The sequence below is a fragment of the Leptinotarsa decemlineata genome, unplaced genomic scaffold, assembly GCF_025532065.1.
Source record: "Leptinotarsa decemlineata unplaced genomic scaffold, Ldec_3_MD MMD2_P_RNA_scaffold_4, whole genome shotgun sequence".
NCBI classification, from domain to species: domain Eukaryota; kingdom Metazoa; phylum Arthropoda; class Insecta; order Coleoptera; family Chrysomelidae; genus Leptinotarsa; species Leptinotarsa decemlineata.
The window spans coordinates 3,232,776-3,258,394 of NW_027412531.1; the positions used below are offsets into that span (position 1 = coordinate 3,232,776).

Here is a 25,619-nt window from a genome sequence, read left to right on the forward strand (position 1 = left end):
TATATATATATATATATATATATATATATATATATATTTCCATATCTGCAGTTATGACTTTTTTCAGTGAATGACATATTACTAATATAGATGCTTTGGGTGATCAATATCAAATCGGTAAGGTTCCGTGATTACAATAGTATTTGTATGTTTTAATCCTAATGAGATTTTGGCAAACAAATGCGTATCCATCGTGTTTGGCCAAAAGATAATGGTATCATTTCTTGTAAAATTTTCTGAATTATCAATTGCCGTTTTTAGCAGAATATTATTATTTGCATTAGGTTTGAGTAGCATCTCTAGTATATGGTAGTATATGGTAGTATATTATACGAAATTCAAAACACCACTAAAATAATATATCTTGGAATAGGTTGGCAATTTTTTTGTTTCTCATATTTTTATTAGTTTTTTCATTTGTTGTATTATCCTCAGTATGTTTTTTTCACAATTTGTATGTTACATTCCCTACTAAAAACATGTCGTTTTTTTTTGAGAATAATAAAATTCATTATTATTATAATTATTATCAATAAAGAAGTGAGAATTGAAAACTTGAATGAATCGCTAGCGATAAATTGAAACACGGAAATGTATTCACGTTTTTATTCGAGTTGAATAATAATCAAGTTGAATCGTATCTGTATTTCCATTCTAGCTAAGTAAATTGCTTCGAAATAATTCATTTACGATCAGGACAAGAGCAAAAGTCTTGAATACAAAAACAGTCTCCACCACAATTGCTGGAATTGCATCTTGATCTTCTGACTCGTAGACTTCCAACATGCTCCTCCACATCACCGTTTTCTGAAAAAAAAAATTAGTTGGTTTCACAATTGATTTTTCATAATAATTCATGGAATTTATTTTGCTGAACGGTATCCTCTCGACAAATAAAAAGTATGATATGAATCCAACTCAAATACCTACTATATTATAGTCCACTATTGTCAAGAAAAGTGTTTGTTGAAGAGATATATGTGTTGGATATGCAACTCAATATTTTGAAGCTCAAATTAAAACTCCTTCAAAATATTGCTTAAAAAAAATGAAATGTTTGCTGAAAACTCATTCCATGACTGCGACGTCTGACCGCATACTTCACAAATGCATCTTTATTAATTGTCTGGTAATATTCTCTTGGGTTTTGATACTTGTAATTATGACCATTCATTAACTTGACACCAATTTTTGTTTTCATCATTAGTATTGCTATTACTTTTGTTTGAAGGTAGTTGACAATGTTTCTTGGTACATTCCATTAGTTCGGACCTCCATTGTCTAATATGATATAAATTGATTTGAAATCCCTGAAAGAATCTGTAAAAAATTGAAAAAGAGATAAGCTGAAGGAAAACAATTATATTAAGCCAAAAAACTGAAATTACAATGAGATAAAATACAAGTAACAACCAAAAAATAAAAGAGAAAATTAAACTATTAACATATGAAAATTGAAAAAATTATTGACAGGATATGAAAATAAAAAATTAAAAGATTCCAAACTGAGTTACTTCACGACGGTTCGATTGTTAGTATCCACAATCGTCTTCGGGTGATAACTGGACCTATTCCTTCGAGATCTGACTATTTATAGGTCATTCGAGTGCTTTCACCTATCCCCTCGTCCCTCGCTTCGCATCATCGGTTTTAGCGGAAGCTGACCGTTTGGCGGAAGTTGGTCGTGTTCCGCTTGATTAGAGATTTCTATATGTTACGTATCTCTACGCTAGCTCAACTGAATGCTTTGTTGGACAACATATATGCGGCTTCTTTGAATTTCCTCCTAAACCTATGTTCTTCCTTGACGATGATTTCAGCTTGAGCCAACTTGATATTTTTGATTTTTGGTTATTGCTTGTATTTTATTTTATTGTAATTTCAGTTTTTTTTTTTGTTAAATATAATTGTTAATTTTCAGTTAATTTCTTTTTTCATTTTTCATAGATTCTTTCAGGTATTTAAAATCAATTTATATCATATTAGACAATGGAAGTCCGAATTAATGAAACTGTTATTACTATAAACGCAAAAAATGGATACAAATGAAATAGTTTCTAATTGCATAGAACTGGCCGAAATTGCTTCCTCAAAAGTTAATTAATAATGCGATTTTTGTAAAACCTTTCGTGATGAAAATCATACAATGAACTGTATTGATGAGTTTACAATAGTTTCTGTATTCAAACATTGTATAAATACCTATTTTTTGGGAAAGAAAGATTCTGGCTTTCTACTACTCCATCTTGATACAAAAAAAGGATGAGGGAATTTTCCAAAGAAAGGAAGGAAGTAATCTATACGTGGATATGTAGATCATGCAAAGAAGTAACTTTCGGACACAAACAGGAAGTATTCGTGAAACAGCTACTTTCATATAAACATTGAATTACACGAAAGGAAAAAATTCTTTCGAAACAAATACTTCTATATGAATACTGAATTATACAGAAAATACTTTTCTCTACTCAGTTTGTATCGATGTTTCGCCTCAAGACACTTGCCCCAAGGCTCTTCAGTACCAAATTGGATAACATTATAGAAAATATACACAATTCATTCATGAATTACGATTTTTAATGTCACGGAATAAGCTTGATCTGCTTATGTTATCGGTGACATCGTAATTACATTCATTCACCTATTTGATTTAATCTCAGCCAAGAGGATCTTATTTGAATTGAAGGGTTTATATTTTTAGGAGTGATTACTTTTTGGGAAAGAAAGTTTTTGGCTTTCTACTACTCCATCTTGATACAAATACAATTTGTTACCATTCATTTAAAGTAGAACTCATGTGAATGATATCTCATTTTTAATCCACAACGAATGTTTGAAATACAAACTTAGTAGAGAAAAGTGTCTTCTGTATAATTCAGTATTCACATATATGTGAATGTATGATGTAATTATACATTCAACCTACTGTGTAGGTATATCTGAGACTAGCTTGAACATTCAAAGTTTATTTCTTTAGATTTGTTCACTGTTTGTCTTCAAGCATAACCCACTGATTAATAAGAAAATGCTGTTTCAGGTCACTGCAACATATTCAACACAGTCTTAATAGCAAATGGGTATAGAAGAAACTATGAATTTTATAATCTCTTTCACGGATTTTTATCAAAATTCAAAAATTATCACCGACCTAACATTATTACAGTGTTGCCAACTGGATGAACTATAAAATCGCTACACATGAACCAAAATTCCGCTACGCTTGTATATCTGACGAAATCAGTTCGCGCATGCGCCTTATCCGAAATTAAATACTACAGAACTTACAGTTTCTGTACCGTTTAGATACCACAAAACTGAACTTTCACTAATGTCAGGAATCAGGATCATGCTAATTTTCAACCACGCAACTTAGTAGATGGTACCTAATTTTCTAAATTTACAGCAGTTAAGTTTTGAAAGCTGTCGTTTCGACTAAATATTTCTTAACTTGAAATAATGATTTCGCTCGAGCTACAATTTGTTCCACATAATTCATAATACTTGAGACAGTCGAGACTTTTAGTTTCAAGATATTGGAGAGTATATAGTTTATGATAGAAATCATTCATCTTCTCTTTCATCATGTAATGGCCTCAGCTACTAAGACTATAACGTATTGACTGTGCATTCAATCATTCAATTGTCAGCTGTTAGCTTCGAGTGATGATACTGCATCTTCTCCTTCTTCCATATTTTTTAAAAATATTGATTATTTGTAGAAAATTCCGCTACTTTATGTTCAAATCCGCTACGCCGCTACCGTCGAGTAAATTCCGCCACGGTAGCGGAATTCCTCTACGGTTGGCAACTCTGCGTTATTATGATAAGATATATCAATAGAACATACATTATTCCTTACCATCCTCGGTACTGTAAACGCCCAGGGCCTCAACCGAAAAAGACAACACACTAAAACACTACTCCATATCCACAAAATCCACATCCTATGTATTACCGATACACTTACCAAAAATGCTCCCAACTTCTCCGGTTTTAATACAACCCACCGTCCTAAAGACCCTCACTCTCGTGGCATCACTATACTAACAAAACGTTGACTTCCCCACAAACTACACTCCCTTCCCCCTAACCTATCCGAACTCGACTGCCTAGCGATAGACCTTCTATCAAACTCCGGCAACATAACTATCATAGCTCATTACAATCATCCAACACAAACTCTTTCCAGAGACCTAATTGAATATGCATCTTCTCTCCCTAAAGCTTTCCTAATAGGCGATTTCAACTCTCGTCACACCCAATTCGGAGATTCCAACTCCAATGCCAACGGCCGTCTACTAGCCAACCTACTATTAGAATACAACCTATATAGAATCCCCTGCACCGACCCGACGTTTTTGAGTCACCGGGGGGCCTCTATCATCGACCACATCTTGTGCTCTGAGAGGCTGATAGAGACGGTCGATGATCTGGCCTATATCGGTGACACTATCACGTCGGATCACCTCCCCCTGATAATCAAAACTTCCTTAAACTTCCCTACTCCTACCACTCCTGAAACCATTACCTACAAAAACCATAGATACACAGACGTCAAACAATTCCAATCTCTCGTTACCCAAAAACTATCTACTCTAAACAATCCTCCTCTAAACCACTCCAAACAAATTGACTCCCAAATCGAATCAATTCAAAAGATTATCACAGAATCCGACGACTTATCCACTCCTACGACCACCCGACGAATAGATCAATCTCCACTTCCCCCTTTCCTCATTAACCTCATCAAAAACAAACGCAAATTATATAGAACTTTCGTCCGTACCAGGGATCCTGTCCTCAAAACCGAGTGGAACCGTCTTAACGCTCGTATACGCCTCCTCATCAACTACTTCACCCAGAAAAGGTGGATAGAGGAGACTAAAAAACTAGATTACCGAGATGGAATGGCTTTCTGGAACAAATTCAAAGTCCTGACAGGACAAAAACGGAAAACCGACAGTCACCTGGTGATTGACGGTAACATCATTTCCACCCCTCCCGACAAAGCCGAAGCCTTCCGTGAAAATTTCGAAAAAACCTTCCGACTTCCTATAGACCCACAATTCGATAACCATTTCCTTAACTTCATTCACCAACAGGTGCCGGCGCAGTTGGGCAGGCACCCAGGTCAAATCCCCCTCGACGCCAACTGTCCCTTAAGATCCCCATTCAGCGAGGAAGACATCCTCAACTCTATCCACAGTGGTAGAAATACCGCTCCTGGACCAGACTCGGTTAACCGCCGTGTTCTGAAAAACCTCCCCGCCTCAGCAATCCCATTCATCAAACACATTCTAGATGCGTGTCTCGCACACGCCTACTTTCCAAGCGCCTGGAAACAGGCCAACACAATTCTAATCCCTAAACCCCACAAGGATCCTACTAACCCCGACTCCTACAGACCCATCAGCTTGCTTAGCTGCCTTGGAAAACTTCTGGAACGATTGATCACTAACCGTTTGAACGACTTCCTCACACTTCACAACATTATTCCTCCCTATCAACATGGTTTCAGGACCGAACATTCTACCCAGAACGCACTAGTCGAACTTCACACCCACATATCCCAAAATATCAACGCTTCTTTCTGCACCATTGCAATATCCCTAGACATTCAAAAGGCTTTCGACAAGGTCTGGCACGCGGGCCTGATCTGGAAGCTTATCCAAATCAATCTTCCTCATCACTTTATCCGACTAGTTGCATCCTACTTATCCAACCGACTTATCCGCGTCAAAGTCGGTGGAGCTTTATCCACCCCTTTCTCCCCTAAAGCCGGAGTCCCCCAGGGATCAGTACTCGCCCCTTCCCTATTCCTCATCTACGCTCACGATGTTCCCATAACCCACAAAATCCTCCAATATGCCGACGACACCTTTCTATACTCCTCCGCCCCCAACACCCGCCGCTTGCAAATTCAAGCCCAAAATATGATCGACCATTTCGTGCAGTGGTGCAACAAATGGCGTATCAAAATCAACCCCACTAAAACCCAAACAATCCTCTTCCGACACCCTAACACCTCTACCCGTCCCAAACTCAACCCGGACAACTTGAATCTCAGACTTTTGGGGGAAAAACTCATACTCCAGGACTCGGTTTCCTACTTGGGGGTCACCTTCACGAGGACCCTCAACTGGGAAATCGACCTGAGAGAGACTCTGGACAAAGTCCGGAAGAGAGCTAACCTTCTAAAGGCTCTGAGAGGAAAACTTGGGGGATGCGACAGTAGGACACTGCTTCATACCTATAATACCTATATAAGACCAGTCCTCGACTACAAAGCAGTGGTATACTGTACGCTTCCTCCGAGACTGTCCCACCGCATCCTTACGACTGAACGACGAATACTACGAAACATACATAACCTACACTACCGATACCCTTACCAACACTTATACAACCACATAAATACTACACCAATCAACCATAGATTTCAGGAACTCCGAGGACGATATGCGACCAGGACGATGAGCAGCAACAACACCGATGCCATCGACACGCTCACATCGCCATGGATCCCCCGCGGTGGATCCCGAAGGAAACCTAGGAAAAAGCTCCCCTTTCCCCCAGCCAGACTCCTGGGCGCGATGGAAGACCCACCGGAGCCGATCCAGGACATCCTAGAGGATCTCCCACTGGGATACAGATAGCGGATACCTGACCGCAGCGCCCCGGAATTACCAAGATCTCTACACACGCAACCCCGGCCCAAAAACCCGTACCAAGGCACAACTTATGGACCACCGACCACTGCAACGTACCCGGACTACCACATGGAACAACATAATAATTAATTAAGAAAATTGGAACACAAATACAACACAACACAAACACCAACATAAAACACAATACACACATACAACTCACTCACCCTGAAGAGGCATAAGCCTATAGCAGGGCCCTACACAAATACATACACCCACAAAATAAATTGTAACAAAACTGTAAATTTGTAAATATACGATTTTGATTTTGATTATTCCTTACCTATTTCATGTCCATCTGTTAATGAATGGCCGTTAGTACCAAGAACGCAGACAGCTGCCAGAAACACAAATAAGAAAAACAGTGAGATTTTCATTTCGTAAGTTGTTTCCACAATAATGAACAAGGTATTCATTCACACTTCAGTTTATATAGTAAATTATTACTGGGGGTAATCCCCTTTTACTTTTATGTTACATCATGTTTGCAGAAAAATAAACACAGAAGTGATAAATAATTTGAAACTGCCGAATTTTGGAGGACTTTGAACACATCGAGATTGCCTGAATCAGCATTTAATGATAACCCAACATTAAAAAGCAGAGTGTAAAAATTCACATATGGATATTGGTTCGGACTTCCATTGTCTACAATGATATAAATTGATTTGAAATCTCTAAAAGAATCTGAAAAAAATTAAAAAGATTAGCAACAATTTCATTAAGCAATGAACTGAAATTACAATGAAATAACATACAAGCATCAACCAAAAAAATTGAACTAATAACACGAGCTGAAAAAATTAAAAATTATTAACAAGGAATGAAAATTAAAAATTGAAAGATTCCAAACCAAGTTACTTCACCACGACATTTCGATTGTTAGTATCCACAATCGTCTTTCACCTTTCCCTCTTCCCTCTCCCGCTTCATTGGTTTTCAGCTGGAGCTGACCGTTTGGCGGGAGTTGGTCGTGTTCCGCTTGATAAGAGGTTTCCATATGTTACGTATCTCTACGCTAACTTGACTAAGTGCGTTATTGGACAACATATACGCAATATTAATCAATATGATGTGGCCAAACTGTTATCATCGGCATTTTGAAAAGTGCAGTAGTCTAAATGCAGTCAAAGGGTTTTTAACTGGCCAAATACCGGATCTAAAATGGATCTAAAGGCACACCTGAACTAGAACCAGGATGTTCTCAATCTTTCTACGCTTTTGAACTAGATTCAACAACAAATGCTCAGAAAAGTGATACAATGCGGCCAGAAACTGAAGTAAACATTCAACAAAATGCGAGCATTTCACTGGATCCCAAACCTGGATACTCAACTTCGAACTGCAAGACCTATACCAAATCCTGCCAAACCAATTACTACTAGTAAAAGGACATTACAAAAATCGGAAATATTAATCAGTACACCGATCAAGGAAGACCAGAAGCAGAAATTTGAGAAAAATAAAGAACGTTACTAAAAGATTGGATGATAAATAAAAAATGTTCCTAAGAAGACTGTTAAAGCTATTACTGAGACTGACAAAACAAACAAAAAAACCGCTAAAAGAGCTAAACAGCCGGAGAAAATTAAATAATTTAAGGAAATATTATGTTTTTATGCAGCGAAATATACATTGAAGAAGATGATAATTCGATTGAAAATTGGATTCGATGTGACGTTTGTCAACTCTGGTGTCACGAAGAATGTTCCGCTTTTGATGGCACTCAAGATTATATTTGTGATAATTGTCAATTTTAATTTTCTTATTTTTGAAGTTTAAGTTTTTTTTTCAGTTCATTAAATTTATTACTCACGTTTTCAGACATTGGAATGTGTGTATTCACTTTGTCGGAGTACTGTATCCACTTCATCCGGGAATCCAGACAAAGTAAATAATTTCGTTCTTTATAAAATTTTAATGGTAGTTGATAATTGTTTAATTATGGAGGGTAACTGATGATGGTTATTGTTGAAGCAATAGATAAAGACTAAGTTGTGCTAGTTATTTTGTTTTTGTACCTTATACATTTTCTGCTAAAGCAGTGGTCTCCAAACTTTGAAGCCTTCGGGCCATAATGATGAGTTTGTTCCAAGGGCCAATTTCTGCCCTTAACTATATTTCTAGACTAGGATAGTCGCAAAGTGCGTGACCTAAGCAAACTTACGCTTTTTTTGGCATTTCAATTATTATTGTGTATTGTGACACTTAACGACATCTAGTGGCGAGTAATGGTACTATGTACTATCTTTTTCAGCTACCCGCTAGGTGGCATTGGGCGTTCAAATATTTGGAATTACCGCGTTTGTTCGAGAAAGTTCTGATTTTAGCTAGTGTATTCCGATCACCTCGAGATGGCAGTAAGCCCACTTGATGTTATGTTGATGAGTCCAAAAATGCTCTGCTATTTCGGATTTGCTGGTTTCATCTCGCTGTGTGTGTTTTTTGTGCTCGGCAATACGAACTTTCAAAAGCCTCTTAGTTTCACCGATGTATGATTCTACACACTCGCAGGGTATCCGGTAAATGCAAATCTTGGAATCGCAATCCACGTTTGGTAGCCTGGTTTTCGTGAGACTGCTACGGATAGTGTTCCCAGATCTGAAGCAGGTTCTGATGTTATACTTGGACCCAGTCCTCCTTATCCTTTCCGACAATTCTCTGATGTAGGGAAGTATAAGTACTGGTTGTGGTGGCTTCTCTTCCTTGTGGAGCTCTTGCTGTCTTCTAGCTAAAGCTTGTTCCACCATCACTTTGGAGTAACCATTCCGTTGAAGGTCTTTTTTGATGATGACTAGTTCCTTTTCGAGACCTTTCTTTGTATTGCAGAGTACAAAAGCACGGTCTAGTAGAGTCTTGATGATTCCTCTCTTAGTCGATTGATCATGGTTGGATTCCTGGTGCAGATACTGTCCTGGCTGAGTAGGTTTTCGATACACAGATGTTTCCCATTTCGTGTCGGTCCTCTTCACTTATACGTCTAAGAAAAGCAATTTGTTGTGGACTTCCTTCTCCATTGTGAAAGTGATGGAAGGACTTACGTTGTTGATGTACTTCAGGAAAGTGTCTAGTTGTGTTAACCACCTTCAAACATTTCGATACTGAAACTATCTTGGGTAGACTGAATTTGCCTTGAAACCAGATACAGCATACCTCATAGAGTTTTTTTTATTCTGAAAAAGCGCACTTTCTAATAAGAGTTTCGCTTCATACAGGCAACTATGAATTACGATATAAATTTTTCGGATATTTGGACTCTGGTTAGTTATGGATTTTCATCAAGAATTGGCCAATTCCATCATGCAAATTGCTTTAATTGCGATATCGAATTTGAAAATACATAAAAAAATAACTAGTTTGGTAAAAATAAGGCCAGTTCAAGTTTTTCATGTTATCATTTTTTATTGAATAATCATTTTTTTTGTCGTGAAGTAATCTCCCAAATATCGTTAAAAAAATGTGAGCAACATATGCAAGAAGCATATTTGTTGCACTCAGCATGAATCGTGCCACAAAGATACTTTTTTTCACAAGTTACACACATACATATAGGCGACATAATTAAACGACATTGCAATTACGAGTATGACACTCATGTAGAAGTAGGTTTTTTTTCAAATTTCTATGAAAAAATTCCATAATATATTAGAACATTTGCTGGAAATCGAATGAAAAAAAGTCACCAATGATTTATAACTCAGTAGAGAAACAATAACATTTTTTTGTCCCAAGGTTAACAAAAATGGGATTCACCATTTCCCAGACCGAATGGTAATTGTTGAAACAAGAGTTAATGAATCAGCAAACAACGATAAACTCGGCTGAGGTCATTTTTCTTTGTCTGAAGTGTGCGATACGGTAGTTGAAAATAACTATGCATTGGCACGAATACCATCTCTATAAATCCAAAAATAGTTTCGTCACTATCTTATCACATGTTCAATAATTTTCATTTTCAAACAAAATGAGATTTTAAACCTACATGTACCTATAGTTTCGCTTTAAATAAATACTGTTAATGACTAGTAATCTGTTTAAAATCTGTAGTAATATAGTAATACATCAGTTTTTTTCTTCATAGTGAAGTATATTTCATTAGTTCGGACTTTCATTGTCTAATATGATATAAATTGATTTGAAATACCGAAAAGAATCTGTAAAAAATTGAAAAAGAGATTAGTTAAAAAAATAACATATATATTAAGCAAAACAACTGAAATTACAATGAAATAAAATACAAGCAACAACCAAAAAAAACAAAAAGAAAATTAAACTGGATGATTTCAGCTTGAGCCCACTTGATGTTATGTTGATGGGTCCAAACGTGCTCTGCTATTCCCGATTTGCTGGTTTCTCCTCGCTGTTTGTGTTTCTTGTGCTCAGCAATTCGAACTTTCAATGGCCTCTTAGTTTCACCGATGTATGATTCTCCGCACTCGCAAGGTATCCGGTAAATGCAATTCTTGGAATCGCAGTCCGCGTTTGGTGGCCTGGTTTTTGTGAGGCTACTACGGATAGTGTTCGCAGATCTGAAGCAGGTTCTGATGTTTCGCTGATGAGCGCTTAAGCGCGGAATTGTCGGTGATTCAGCCCAGTGGATCTGATGAAGTTAACAACTGATATGACTGGTTTTAGAATTTCAGACATATCCAAACATTTTTCGCACAAGGATTGTTGATGAATGATACAATGTAGAACTAATGGTTTTGAACCACTATCATTTTCTACAGCCTTTGACACAAGTGCAACCACTTCATTTTTACCATACATATTTTTGCCTCCATCAGTTGTTATAGATTTCAAATTTCTCCATCGAAGGTTCTTTTTATTAATGGCATTTCCAACTCCCTTAAAAATATCTGCCCCAGTGGTTGTGTCGTGAATACTGTCAATATCAAGGAGTTCTTCATACACTTCATAGCTTTTATCTACTCCGCGTATAAAAATCAACACCTGAGCAGTATCTGACACATCCGTTGACTCATCCAATGCTGGAGAAAACCTCTAATAATATCAATTTTTGTCAGGCAGTTGAGATGATATATTTTTTGCGATGTCTTGCACCCTCCGAGCCACCGTGTTTGCTGACAAACTGACACTTTTGAATAAATTTACCTTTTCGGGGCATATTTCTTCGGCTACTGCAATCAAGCATTCTTTTATCATTTCTCCATCGGTGAATGATTTGCTACGTTTTCTGATTTCAAGAGCCACACGAAAGCTGGCGCGAGTTGCAGACTCTTGTTCAGTATTCGCTTTGGTAAACAAAGATTGGTGCGATTTGAGTCCGCCTTTCAAAGCGTCAAATTTTTCCTTCCGTAAACTTCCTGTATACTTGGAGTTACTTTGAAGATGTTTCGATTCATAGTGTCGTTTAATGTTATAGTCTTTGAGAACAGCTATGGTTTCATTACAAATTAAACGTAGCGCCTTATTACTGGGCTCAATTGAAACGTTCTGCATTCACTGTCGATTTTTCGCTTCTTTTCCATACTAACAAATCACACACAAAAACACTAAATCAAATCAAAATACTTTTATTGACGGGTGTTACTTTATTTCACAATAGACAGTTTCGCTTCCTTCGCCTTTCTTACGCAGACTAACTCGCAGTTGCGCCGTTAGCCTTTTTATATGCAATTATTACTGCCATCTCGAGGTGATCGGAATACACTAGCTAAAATCAGAACTTTCTCGAACAAACGCGGTAATTCCAAATATTTGAACGCCCAATGCCACCTAGCGGGTAGCTGAAAAAGATAGTACATAGTACCACTACTCGGCACTAGATGTCGTTAAGTGTCACAATACACAATAATAATTGAAATGCCAAAAAAAGCGTAAGTTTGCTTAGGTCATGCACTTTGCGACTATCCTAGTCTAGAAATATAGTTAAGGGCCCTTGGAACAAACTGAAAAAATCACTATGGCCCGAAGGCTTCAAAGTTTGGAGACCCCTGCTTTAGCAGAAAATGTACAAAAACAAAATAACTAGCACAGTTCAGTTTTTATCTATTGCTTTAACAATAACCATCATCAGTTACCCTTCATAATTAAACAATTATCAACTACCATTAAAATTTTATAAAGAACGAAATTATTTACTTTGCCCGGATTTCCGGTTGAAGCGGCTCCGACAAAGTGAATACACACATTCCAATGTCTGAAAACGTGAGTAATAAATTTAATGAACTGAAATAAATAACTTAAACTTCAATAATAAGAAAATTTAAATTGACAATTATCAAAAATATACTCTTGAGTGCCATCAAAAGCGTGACACCAGAGTTGACAAACGTCATATCGAATCCAATTTTCAATCGGATTATCATCTTCTTAAATGTATATTTCGCTGCAAAAAACATAATATATCCTTAAATTCTTTAATTTTCTTCGACTGTTTAGTTTTCTTAGTGGTTTTTTTGTTTGTTTTGTCAGTCTTAGTAATAGCTTCAACAGTCTTCTTAGGAACATTTTTTGATTTATCATCCAATCTTTCAGTAACGTTCTTAACTTTATTTTTCCCAAATTTCTGCTTCTGGTCTTCCTTGATCGGTGTTCTGGTTAATATTTCCGATTTTTGTAATGTCCTTTTACGAGTAGTGACTGGTTTGGCAGGATTTGGTATATGTCTTAACATAAAGGGAATGCAGTGAGAAGTTGAGTATCCAGGTTTGGGATCCAGTGAAATACTCGCATTTTGTTGAATATTTACTTCAGTTTCTGGCCGCATTGTATCATTTTTCTGAGCATTTGTTGTTGCATCTAGTTCAAAAGCGTAGAAAGATTGAGAACATCCAGGTTCTAGTTCAGGTGTGCCTGTAGATCCAACGTCGATACTATTTTTTTCAGGTGTATTAAGAGAGACTACGATTGGCGTAACAAAGGCCTGCAGCTCAGATGGGGGAACTCTGCTCGGAATCAATTCAACTAAGAAATCAATTAGATTTGGAGAAATAAGTTCTTGAAAAAGTGAAGTTGGAGGAGTTGACGAAGTTTCTGCAGAAGGTGCGAGAGTGTCGATATTTTCCAGTGAGTTTGTGCCTTCTGTGTGAATATTCATATTAGAAATGTCTGCGATCAGGGCGGCTGGTTCGTAATCTTCGTCACCAAAAGCATATTTATTAATTGGCCAAATACATCTGGTATTTGGCCAGTTGAAAACCCTTTGACTGCATTTAGACTACTGCACTTTTCAAAAATGCCGGTGATAACAGTTTGGCCACATCATATTGATTTATAATGCGACTTGGGTTTGATTTTTGAAAAACAATTATCTCCCTTTCAAAATATGTTTTTAGTGGACCGTAAACGGATATATTTATGGGCTGCATTTTATGAGTTGTATGTGGAGCTAAGGATAAAATTACGACGTTATTTTTGCTGGCTATCGTGGTTGTCCAATAGAAGAAGTATTTTTTTCTCAGGGGTAGGTCAAACATGTTTCACAAAAAAATGCATCCAATCAAGGAATACCTCACCTGAAGTCCAACCATTTGCAGTACAGGTTCCAGCAGCATTACAACAACCAATGACCGTCGTTAATTGACCACGTTCTGCACTGGCAATTACGCCCACATGTTTCTTTCCTCTTATTGATAGCACTTTAGGTGGCTCATTAGTGGTGATTGATATACCAGCCTCATCCATTTTGTATAATCTAGAGGCATCAATATCGTATTTCACAGTCAAAGCTTCAAGATTTTCATAAAATCGTCCAATTTCACGTTTATTGAATCCTTTCGCCCTTGCAACCGATGTTGCTTATGGATTCCTGAGGAAAATTTGATTGTGACGTGACGAAAATGACGATAGCCAGTCATCTCCAGCTTTTTCGTACTTGTCCCAGTTTTTCGGGTAGCTCAAATTATTTTTCTTAGCGTAGGTGAATCCTGAATTTTCAAACTCGTCTCGAGTCAGGCAAGAAAATACAGAATCCATGTCTTTGAGATATGTTATTAACTCTATCTCCTGATCTTCAATTAAAACAGAACGGAATCGGCCCAGTTTTGGAGCCGCGCTACCAGTTTTCACATATCTGTACAAGGTTGCATATGTCCACCCATACTTTTTAGCTGTGCTCTTTATTGATTCTCCAGCTTTGCACAAATTGATAGCCGTTTGCATGACATTTTCATCCCACGACCCTTGTTTGTTTCTTTTATATACAGGCTGATTCACGGTGGATGGCACATTAGACGTTTCTGGTGAACCAGACAACGGATCACTTTAAAAATTTAATGGAGGGCATATTCGGACATTCTCTAGCCAACTAATATATTTTCGACAATGCGGTGTTGCCGCTTCTATTAGAAAGCAGTAGCAACTTTGATTTTTCAAATGGAACACTCTGTATATAATATTATTTTTGGAATCTCCAACAATTGCCCGACAACTTTTCTTGATATTTCCCTATACCTATCTGTTACCGTTTTCGAAATAAAAATTAATTTCAATTTTTTTCTTCGAAAATCATGACTTCTAAAAATGCCGATATCTTTCAGTTAAGAAGTACTATGATATCGAAATTTGGTTTGGAGTTAGGTGATACTTGGACACTTCCCACACGTCAGCCTAATCTCCGTTACTTCAATACAGGGTGGTAAAAAATACAGTTTTTTCGTTTGCTTGAAAAAGTTGCTGAAATTTGATTATTTTAAATAGAACACCCTGTATATTATTGAAAATTCGGAATGCTGCTGAAATTTGCTTTCTTTCTATGTATATCATACCTAAACCTAACTAGTCAAGTTTCGGACCTATGAACATTTATTTGTGAAAATGTCCCTTCAGAATGGTATTTCCATTCGGTATTTGGTAAGCAGGCCATGATTACTATTTGACAGTAGCGTTGTGACATTCTCCTGATAATATCGACATTTTCGTCACTTCAGAAGTTGCAAATACCTTCAAAACGATGGAACAAAACTATTCAAACGAAGTTCTTATGAATTTGTTTATTATTTTTGGACAGTGTGACAAAATTATCAGCAGAACTTGTAGAAAGTTCAATGAAATGTATCCGAATCTACCGCCAATGAACCTCAAGAAATTTATACGAATTCAGAACAATTTCAATATGTTTGGATAAACTTTAAAAAAGCACCAAAAAAATTGAAATTGGAAATATTGATATGAATAATTATAAAAAAGTAAAACAATCATGTGAAATATTTCAAAATATGTTCGAATCGCAGTTTAAAATGCGGGTGTTGACTGCTTTCGTGGTGGCAGATCTGATTTCATTGGGATCCAAATCTTCAAATGTTTGGGCAATCCTTTCTAACAATTCATCTCTCGAACGCACGGGTATTTTGTAAAGTTTTTCTTTAAACATTCCCCACAAATAAAAATCTAATGGATTAAGATCGGGTGATCTCGCTGGCCAATTCCATGGTCCCAAGCGCCTCATCCACCGATCGTCAAATAGTCTATCCAGTTCTGCGCTCACTTCTCTTGTGCAATGTGCAGGAGCTCCGTCTAGTTGGTACCAACAGTTTCGATAATCTTCGAGTGGCAGATTATCCACGAAACTGTCTACAGTATTCTCCAAAATATTCAGGTAGCTTCTGGATGTTAATGACTCCTCGTATATCACGTACCTCAATTTGTTGTCCATCAACATGCAGAAGACATTAAAACTAAATTTTTCTTGAAATCCGGCTTCTTTTGTGACGTAAGGATTTTCACTGGACCAATAATGACGATTTTTTCTATTGAAAATCCCTTCTCTCGAAAATTTCGATTCATCAGTCCAAATAATTTTATTTAAAAAAGTGGATCTTCTTGAATGCGTGTCAACAACATTTCACAAAATTGCATTCTCTGTTGAGGATCTTGAGGCTTCATTGCTTGAATTTTGGTGAATTTATTATCATGCATTTTATGTCTTCGCAAGATTCTTTGAACCGATGAATATTTTATACCCAAATCTTCTTCAGCACTTCTTATCGATGACTCGAGAAATGCGTGAAAATATGCTAAGACATTAATCTGGTTGTCTTCGAAAGTTACGGGTCGAGGCAAGTTTCTTGGTGTTTTTAAAGTTCATCCAAAGCATTGAAATTGTTCTGAATTCGTATAAATTTCTTGAAGTTCATTGGCGGTAGATTCGGATACATTTCATTGAACTTTCTACATGTTCTGCTGATAATTTTGTCACACTGTCCAAAAATAATAAACAAATTCATAAGAACTTCGTTTGAATAGTTTTGTTCCATCGTTTGGAAAGTATTTGCAACTTCTGAAGTGACGAAAATGTCGATATTATTAGGAGAATGTCACAACGCTACTGTCAAATAGTAATCATGGCCTGCTTACCAAATACCGAATGGAAATACCATTCTGAAGGGACATTTTCACAAATAAATGTTCATAAGTCCGAAACTTGACTAGTTATGTATAGGTATGATATACATAGAAAGAAAGCAAATTTCAGCAGCTTTCCGAATTTTTAATAATATACAGAGTGTTCCATTTAAAATAATCAAATTTCAGCAACTTTTTCAAGCAAACGAAAAAACTGTATTTTTTTACCACCCTGTATTGAAGTAACGGAGATTAGGCTGACGTGTGGGAAGTGTCCAAATATCAACTAACTCCAAATCAAATTTCGATATCATAGTACTTCTTAACTAAAAGATATCGGCATTTTTAAAAGTCATGATTTTCGAAGAAAAAAATTGAAATTAATTTTTATTCCGAAAACGGTAACAGATAGGTATAGGAAAGTATCAAGAAAAGTTGTCGGGCAATTGTTGGAGATTCCAAAAATAATATTATATACAGAGTGTTCCATTTGAAAAATCAAAGTTGCTACTGCTTTCTAATAGAAGCGGCAACAACGCATTGTCGAAAATATTTTAGTTGGCTAGAGAATGTCCGAATATGCCCTCCATCAAATTTTCAAAGTGATCCGTTGTCTGGTTCACCAGAAACAAACGTCTAATTTGCCATCCACCGTGAATCAGCCTGTATATTCACCATCTGAAACAAATAGGACATTATGAGATCGTAAGTCAATAATCACAAATTACGGGCAAAGTGCATATTCACTTTGCCCTATCCACTATGCCCGACTGGGTAATTTTTAAAGTTAACACATTTCATTAAAAAACCTAATGATCCTGACAGTGTTAAATATACTATAAAAACCTAGTTAAATAAGCTAACGAGTCCAAATATGTCTCATGGTCAAGAACTAATAATACTGAAAAAGATATCAATGTACTTGCCTTGCAAAATTAATCTATTTTTTACAAAAATTCAAATCTCCTTTCTGTCGGCGGCACGCGACACGGCCTCTCGCTCTGATGTTTTCTACGGACTGGCCCAAGATGGCCGAACGTTACAGTGGTGGCGTGTTGAATCACGCATGAATAAGTTAGGAGTAGTGAGGAGTATTCGCTTTGCCCAGTTTATTCACTTTGCCCGACCTTCCCCTATTCCAATGATACCGTCAGATTCTACCATAACCTTCAGAAGGCTACAGTTTCCAATTCGTTTAGCTTTTGCCACGTCTATAACTGAGTCTCAAGGCCAAACAATGTCTATTTGAGGTTCAGATTTGGAAAATCCATGTGTTTCTCATAGGTAATTAACTATATGTTGCATGTTCACGTGTAGGGAAAACGTCAAATCTATTTGTGTTGGCTAAAGACAGGTTAACCAAAAATATTGTGCACCGATTAGTGCTAAATTGAATTTAAATTAAATGTATTCATAATTCAAAATAATAAATATTATTGTTGAAGATTTAAGATTATCTGCCCTACCTACCTCATTCATTAGTTTAAGTGACACATGTTATTCACTAACAACTTTCTGACATACTCATTTGTTACACAATTGAATGGAAATGATGAATTTTAAAATTAATTCTTCTGTATTGATTTTTGCCTAATATCAACTGTACGAAAATTTCAATCAATCATGTTCAAAGTTCTTCCCCTTCAAATCCCAATCCAGTGGATTTTTATACCAGCTTTAACGTTTCCGTTTGCGTTCGTAAATAATAATTTCATTGTAATAAGGGGTTATGGTTAGTAGAAAATCTGTCATGGATGTCGCCATATTTTTTTACAAATGGCATCTATGTAAAAGAGCATGGTCCCCGTGACTGATGTTCTCCTACCGTTCCTCCTAAATAGTTTACTACAATGTACTATAACAAAAACCTTAGCCACAGCAACTGTGGCTGGGTCTGCTGGTATTATACAGTGTCAGCATTAAAGTGCGCACCATATGAGAAACTTTTTTTTCGAAAAGTTCCAATGAACTTTAACTTCGGCACTTGTTTGTGCTTTGAATTTAACTAAAAATGATGCGGCCAATTGCGACCCACTGACGTTCAGTGTTTGTCTAATTCATCTTAAAAAAAATTGAAAAAGTGCATTTCTAGATCGAATTTAACAAAAAGTTACTTGAAAAAGTTGTGTCTACGGCAATTTTATATCCATATGCTGAATTTTATGCAACTAGGATATAGTGAACGTTTTTTTTATTTTTGACAGATATCCCCTTTATTTTAAAAAACAAGTTCGGTTAATTGTCATCAATTCATGTATACATAACAAACTCATCATGGAGTTTAACTTTTCTGATAAAGTTTTACTCATACCGACATTTTTAGAGAGAAATTAAAAATGTGCTATAAAATTTTTAACATGACTGGTGCAAAGTTTTAATCACTTGGGTATTTTCTTAAACAAACGTCAGTACCTTCAATTTTGAAAAAGCAGACACAACTCAAAAACTGCAATGAGTATTAAAAAAATTACTAGAGTTGAAATTACATTTAAATTTCAATATTCAGTATTTACAGATTATTTATAAACACTAACTAGGGCGGTAAGGATGCTTAATCACGTTGAATAAAACTTTAAAGTAGATCTTGACGAACAAAATGCATGCTATGGTAGTGTCAAGTTGTTGATTTACTTGTCAAATCTTTAACAGTTATTGTTGCAATAATGTTGTTTCTTAATGAAAGAATAGAAATAGTTTTGATATGTGGTGAGAATACATCATACCGGCAAGTAGCTAACATTTTTAATGAACGGCATCCAGGAAAAAATGTTCAAGATACTACTGTGTCAAGGATAATGCCGAAATTCAGAGAAACAGGATCCGTAGCAAATCAATTTAAGAAAAAGCACACTTCAAGTAAATATGATGAGGAGGTCCAACTTAACAATTGTTTAAAAGTTATTGAACACGGGCAAAAGAGCATAACCGATATTATAAAAAATACCGATTACAAGAGAGAAAGTGTTGAAAAAATTTTATTAAAGAATAAATTTTGGCCTTACAAGCCAAAATTTATTAACACATTGAAAAACGAGATTTTGATGTCCGTTTGGGGTTTTCATTCTGGTTTCAAAGAGAGATAGAAGAAAATGTAAAGTTTCCGTATAAAATTTTATGGACAGATGAGGCAACGTTCCCTTCAAATGGAACGGTAAGTTCTCAAAATTGCCGATGGTGGGCCCAAGAAAATCCCAATTTCACAGTTGAATGTGGTGATCAGTATTCCTTTAAAACTAATGTATGGTCTGAGATACTTAACGACCAAATAATTGGGCCATTTTTCTTTAGGGAAAATTTATCATCCGTCGGTTATCTCAACCTTTTAAATAATGACGTTAGTGAAGTTTTAGATAATATGCCTTTGAATATTAAATACGATCTATACGATCTATGGTATCAGCTTGATGGCGCACCAATATATATATCACATGGTTGCTGTAAAACAGTCCCTCCAACAAATGTTCAGAGGCAAAGTTATTGGACGTAATTGGAAACATTATTGGCCACCTAGATCACCCGACTTGACGCCTTTAGACTTTTTCTTGTGGGGTTACCTGAAACAAAAATTGTACCGAAGTAGACCATTTACTGACATACAACATCTGGAAAATACCATTCGCGAGTGCTGTGCAAATATAAATCCTCGATTTATTAAAAATGCAGTTACAGATGTCAGTAGAAGGACCATAATTTGTATTGAACGTGGAGGACGACATACTGAAATGTAGGCTATAAATGTTTGTCAACCTCATTTAGATCAATAAGTAATTTTTTGTACCCATTTGTATTTTCTATAATATTATTGTTGTTTAAAATTTATAATAATAATAATAGTTCTATGTAAATTATTTGCATTTTTTTTCAGTTGCCTCTGCTTTTTCGAAGTCAAAGGTTTGTTTAAGAAAATAGCCAAGTGATTGAAACTTTGCACCAGTCAAGTTAAAATTTTTATAGCACATTTTTAATTTCTCTCTAAAAATGTCCATATGAGTAAAATGTATCAGAAAAGTTAAACTCCACGATGCGTTTGTTATGTATACATGAATTGATGACAATTAACCGAACTTGTTTTTAAAATAAAGGGGATATCTGTCAAAAATAAGCAAAACGTTAACTTTATCCTAGTTGCATAAAATTTGGCATATGGAAATAAAATTGCCGTAGACACAACTTTTTCAAGTAACTATTTTTTAAATTCGATCTAGAAATGCACTTTTTCAATAAAAAAAAAAGTTGAATTTGACAAACCCTGAACGTCAGTGGGTCGCAGTTGACCGCATCATTTCACGTTAAATTTAAAGCACAAACAAGTACCGAAGTTAAACTTCATTGAAACTTCTCGAAAAAAAAAATTCCCATATGGTGCGCACTTTAATGGTGACACTCTATATGTTATAATACTTTGTTCCGCCGTAAAATTATCAATAGGCAAAAAAACATCATCTGAGTAATGTAGTAAGAGGAGGGAAAGTCAACGAAAATTCCAAAAAGTATATATATCTCTCTAACAGGGTGATGAAAATCAAAAAGAATGATCCGTTCAGTTTAGAATAGTCGTCAGTGTACTTCAATTAGCACCAACTAATTTTTTTTTGGAAATCACTCTCATTTCCAACTATACTATCTTCGAATATTCCATATCCTACCGCTCAACATAAGAAATAAACATGTTTTGCTCCATCACGTTCAAACGTAAATATTGACATCAACCTTGAGTTCAACTGATACCAAAATAATTATTACGCAGTACTAATTAATTTTTAACGAGACATTGTTATCAAACTTGAAATATTTCGAGAGGTATATTACTGCACCTAAACTGTTAAAATATGGTTTCCGATCTTACTTTCCCAAAATATTTACATATTCCATCTGAAATAGAAACCCAACCAGCATGGACATAAGGCCCATTTGCTACCATCCATCTAGCGAGACAACGCCACCCCATTTCCACTTTTCCCAAAATGGCGGTGCATTTTTTTCCCTTCACTGATTTTTCATTATAAAATTAATTTCAGTCTTGCACACTCTACAATTTTTTCAACATTTTTATTATCTATACAGTTTCAGTCAGGTGAGTGCCGTTACAGACCAATAAAGACTTTCAATAAATTGATGGATCTAGCCGTTAACTACGTGGTAGGAAATCTTAATGAAGAAAAGAGAATTGAAACTCTCTATGTTTTTCCCACTTTCATTTGTAACTAACATTCCTGCATGAACCCCTCTTGCCCTAAACTATATGGCCTGATAAAAAAATATAAAGAGGATAATTTCGTATATAAATAGTCCGGTAAGAGAACTAGGAATACGTCTTAACAAATTGTTCAAAAATATTACCAATTTCGTCACACCTCATGGTATTGAGAATTCACTGACCTCAGTAGACAACATAAGGAACCAAACCACGTCACATAATTCAATTTTAGTTTCATTCGATGTGAAAAGTATGTTCTCCGACATACCATACAACAAATGTATGCCCCCCATTTATACACTGTGTCCGTAAAGTATGGAACAAATTCATTTTTAGCTAAACAGGTCATTTTAAGAAATAATCCTGAAACACGTCGATTTTTGATGTTAATTTACCGTATTTCAAAATAATAATCTAATATACAGGGTGAATTACGTTCGAGTAATGACGTCACCGTCATTTTTTTTAAATAGAACACCCCCATTTTGTCTCAATTTTCGGATTACTCTAGCTGAGCTGATTCCAAAAATGTATCACATGTTGATTCCAATTGGTACAGGGTGGACAAAAATACAGTAGTTGTGTGTGTGCTAATAAAGTAACGCGTAACATTCTTTATTGGGTAAATTAACAATATTATCAAAAATACTTATTGTCTAGCGGCAATTGGTTCAAATGTAACACCCCGTAGTTTGCTACATGTTTAGAGTAATAAAAATGAGCTGTTTCCAAACATGTTTGGTACTTGTGGTCTAGCAGACAGAATATGAAAGAAATTATTTCTTATCTACATTTATAAGAAAAATAGTCGTCTAGTTTATTGTGAAATATCATTATTTGTTTAGTAATTTATTGATGTTCAGTGACAGTTTAGTACTACAATATTTTTGGTATTCATGAATATTCGAATGATTGCTTAGATTTAATTGGAAGTAGAAATGGAGTTAAGTGTAAAACAAAGAATTGAAATACTTATAATGATTGGGTATGGAGACAGATCGCGAACTCAGATGAAAGTGTGCAATTTGTTTAATGATAAATATCCAGAAAGCCCTATAACGCGTTCAACAGTCAGTAAGCTGGAAACGAAATTTCGAGAAACTGGTACGGTTGCAAATGTACGCAAATCAGGTTGTCCCCCTGCAAATGCTGGTACAGCATTAGACGTTTTACTGAGTTTTGAAGAAGATGCGCACACTTCTGTTCGTAAAGTTAGTCGCGAAATCGGTGTTGGCAAATCAACGGTACACAAACTATTAAAGCTTGAAAAATGACATCCTTATGAAATCAAACTTGTGCAAGAATTAAACGAAGATGATCCCGATAGACGACTCCAATTTTGCGAAGAAATGATGGATAGATGTCACCGAGACCCTCTCTTGATACAAAACATTATTTATTCTGATGAGTCCACTTTCACGTTAAATGGTGAGGTTAACCGTCAGAATTGTAGATACTGGGCAAAAGAAAACCCCCACTGGATGCGTAAGCATCATACACACTACCCTCAAAAGGTAAATGTATGGGCTGGAATTGTACGAAATCGAATCATTGGACCCTACTTTATCGAAGGTAATTTAAACGGGGCAAAGTACCTTGAGTTTTTAAGGGGGTATCTCGAACCTACTTTACGTAATTTAAATCCCAGCAGACGTAATCCTGGAGGTTTTGATGAAAGTTTATGGTTTCAACAGGATGGTGCACCTCCACATTATGCTGTAGATGTTAGAAGGTACGTAGATGAAATTTTTCCGAACAGGTGGATTGGTAGACGTGGATCCACTGAATGGCCAGCGAGGTCACCAGATTTAAATCCTTTGGATTATTTTCTGTGGGGCCATCTGAAGAATGTTATTTATAAAATGAAACCAGCAAATATTGAAGATGTACAAGTGAAAATTCGAACAGAAATAAACAATATTACGCAAGAAACCATACACAAGGTTCAACAAGAATTTGTACACCGTTTGGGTTACTGTCAAATACAGCAAGGGCTGCAGTTCGAACATTTAATATAAAGTCATGTATTCCAGCATATTCTGTCCGCTAGACAATAAGTATTTCTGATAATATTGTTAATTTACCTAATAAAGAATGTTACGCGTTACTTTATTAGCACACACACAACTACTGTATTTTTGTCCACCCTGTACCAATTGGAATCAACATGTGATACATTTTTGGAATCAGCTCAGCTAGAGTAATCCGAAAATTGAGACAAAATGGGGGTGTTCCATTTGAAAAAAATGACGGTGACGTCATTACTCGAACGTAATTCACCCTGTATATTATATTATTATTTTGAAATACGGTAAATTACCATAAAAAATCGACGTGTTTCAGGATTATTTCTTAAAATGACCTGTTTAGCTAAAAATGAATTTGTTCCATACTTTACGGACACAGTGTATATTAGATCCAGCCAAAGTGGACCATATCACTTCTTTTGAAATTTCAACAACTTTTGATGTGTGCTTAAATCAAAGTTACCTACAGTTCAACAACAAATTTTATGAACAGGATTCAGGTTTACCAATTGACTCATACCTTAGTCCACTTTCAGCAGACATATTATGAACATATTGGAGACCACTATAGTGAATTCCGATCTGGGTAAAAACATATTCATTTTTTGCACAGATATGTAGACGATATTCTCGCCTGTTTCAGAGGCTCTACACGAAAACTGAACCCATTTATGACATCCATGAAAAATATCAATAGCAATATTCAGTTCACACTCGAAACAGAAATAGAGAAACAGATAAATTTCTCCCACCTGACCATTACACACAATCAGGATACATTTGAGTTTGATGTACTTAGAAAACCTAGCTATATAGGTATTACCATCCCAAGTGAATTTTTCCATCCAGACAGACATGAATTAGCGCCTACAATTCAATTTTGCACAGAGCATTCTCACTACCTTTGACTGCTAACAATCTAGCTAGGGAAATTAAAATAATTACACAGATAGGCCATCTGTATCCGTAGAGTAGGTAGGGTGAGTGTAGGCCCACAGCACTTAGGCCACATGTGACCCATTGTACATCCTCCCGAGGAGTTGACATCCTAGGTCATCGTCCATCCTGTCCTTTCAAGGAAGGTGGGCAGGTTACTAGGAGACATCTCCTTTACATCGGCAGGTGTAAGCCAAGACTCGCCGAACACACACTGTCCTATTGACGATAATTCAGAACACTCGCGTAGGACATGCCTGATAATTTCATCTTTCTGTTCACATATCCTACATAGAGGTGTAACCACTAGCCCCATATTATGAAGGTGTTTCCTCAGTTGACAGTGGCCAGTCAGAAATCCTACTGTTAAGCGTAGATTTTTCCTGGTCATCGCCAGACATTTTTTCGGCTCCAGATTCCCAGGGGCGCCCAGGGTGATTC

The 25,619-nt window shown here is 36.1% G+C and overlaps 1 long non-coding RNA gene across 1 annotated transcript; it reads right to left on the reverse strand.

The window, feature by feature from the left end:
- Positions 1 to 592: 592 nt before the first annotated feature.
- LOC111515056 (uncharacterized) lies at positions 593 to 7,415 on the reverse strand. The gene is made up of 2 exons (XR_012468443.1): positions 6,994 to 7,415; positions 593 to 807 (listed from the first exon to the last, which is right to left on the reverse strand). It is a non-coding gene; the product is annotated as an uncharacterized lncRNA (long non-coding RNA).
- Positions 7,416 to 25,619: the final 18,204 nt, after the last annotated feature.